At 52.6% G+C, this 2,096-nt stretch overlaps 1 pseudogene; it reads left to right on the top strand.

Moving 5' to 3' along the window:
• Positions 1-487: 487 nt before the first annotated feature.
• Positions 488-1,822, top strand: LOC105725433 (SREBP regulating gene protein-like; annotated as a pseudogene).
• The last annotated feature ends 274 nt before the right edge of the window (positions 1,823-2,096 follow it).

Below are 2,096 nucleotides of genomic sequence, written 5' to 3' on the forward strand. Positions count from 1 at the left end.
TTGGGAGGCTGAGGCGGGTGGATCATGAGGTCAACAGATTGAGACTATCCTGGCCAACATGGTGAAATCTCATCTCTACTAAAAATACAAAAATTAGCTGGGTGTGGTGGCGTGTGTCTGTAGTCCCAGGTACTCCAGAGGCCGAGGCAGAAAAATTACTTGAATGGGAGACAGAGGTTGCAGTGAGCAGAGATCGCGTCACTGCACTCCAGCCTGGCAACAGAGCAACACTCTGTCTCAAAAAATAATAATTAAAAACAAACACCACAGTGAAATACTATTTCACACAAATTAGGATGGCCGCCAAAGAAAGAAAAGAACACATCTTGGAATATCATCCATCGTAAACAGGAATGAAATTCTGATACATGGAATAAGAAAAATAAACCTGGGACTCAGCCATAGTCCATGAGGTCAGTGCCTGCCTCGAGGGATGGGGCTGCAGGGTGTATGGGAGCCCTGGAGGTGCCGTGTTCCACAACACAAGATGGTGAATCAGGTGGCCCTGGTATAGCACCGCTGTCTGCAGAGGAGGCGGGTGCTCACCCTGGTCCTCGGGCTGTCACTCGTCTACCTCCTCAGGAGCACCTTCAAGCAGGAGAAGAAGGCAGTGAGAGAGAAGAATCTCCTCCAGGTTCAAGACCATGATCAGCCCATTCTGTGGAAAGTGCAGTTTAACTCGGGCAAAGGCAGTCGCCCCAGGAATCAGTGCCGCAACTCCATTCGAGCGGAGCCTCTCATCATGGATGAACTATGTGAGAGGAAGGATTTGCTGGTGAACGGCTGCTGCAAAGTCAACATCCCTGGTGCAAAGCAATACTGCTGCTATGGCTGCTGGCCCAACTGCTGCTGCAACTGCAGCGTCCCTAGCACAAAGCAATACTGCTGTGGTGGCTGCTGGCATAATCGCTGCTGCAACTGCAGCGTCCCTAGCACAAAGCAATACTGCTGTGGTGGCTGCTGGCCCAACTGCTGCTGCAACTTCAGCGTCCCTAGCACAAAGCAATACTGCTGTGGTGGCTGCTGGCCCAGCAGCTGCTGCAACTTCAGCGTCCCTAGTACAAAGCAATACTGCTGTGGTGGCTGCTGGCCTAATCGCTGCTGCAACATCAATGTCCCTAGCACAAAGCAATACTGCTGTGGTGGCTGCTGGCCTAATCGCTGCTGCAACATCAATGTCCCTAGCACAAAGCAATACTGCTGTGATGGCTGCTGGCCTAATCGCTGCTGCAACACAATGTCCCTAGCACAAAGCAATACTGCTGTGATGGCTGCTGGTCTAATTGCTGCTGCAACACAATGTCCCTAGCACAAAGCAATACTGCTGTGATGGCTACTGGCCTAATCGCTGCTGCAACATCAATGTCCCTAGCACAAAGCAATACTGCTGTGGTGGCTGCTGGCCTAATCGCTGCTGCAACATCAATGTCCCTAGCACAAAGCAATACTGCTGTGGTGGCTGCTGGCCTAATCGCTGCTGCAACACAATGTCCCTAGCACAAAGCAATACTGCTGTGGTGGCTGCTGGCCTAATCGCTGCTGCAACACAATGTCCCTAGCTGCTGGCCCAGTGGCTGCTGCAGCACCTTCGAGTATTGGACCTCCGGCTCCCGGGGCCTAACAAGCACTCTGTTGGAGTACTTCCCCCAGCCGGGCAGCTGTGGCATTCCAGAACCTCTTCATGGCAGCTGAAGAACACTTTGAGTTGTGCCTGGCCAAATGCAGGACCTCATCCCAGAGCATGCAACATGAGAACACTTACCAGGACCCCATAGCAAAGTCTTGCTATGGAGAAAGCCCACCTGAGCTCTTCCCTGTGTGACGGGCACAGGGGACTTGCTCCAACTTGGGTAAAGAGGCCCCACCGAAGATGTCACCTCCTAAGGCCTGGCTTCAGTGTGAGGAAACCTTGGCTTTGATCACTTCTCCTGTTGTTATCTTTGACTTCACTCACCACCTGAGCTTACCAAATGCAACTCTTCTGCAAAGGAGCATGGACCCTCTACCCAGTCCCATTCGTGCAGGATGGAACCTCAGGCTGAGCTCAGGGAGTGGCTTTCTTGGACTGCTCAGCCCTGGGACTGCACAAGGACCCG

Source organism: Aotus nancymaae, unplaced genomic scaffold (genome assembly GCF_030222135.1).
Source record: "Aotus nancymaae isolate 86718 unplaced genomic scaffold, 86718_ANA_hifiasm-v0.15.2.pri h1tg000049l, whole genome shotgun sequence".
In the NCBI taxonomy this organism is placed as follows: domain Eukaryota; kingdom Metazoa; phylum Chordata; class Mammalia; order Primates; family Aotidae; genus Aotus; species Aotus nancymaae.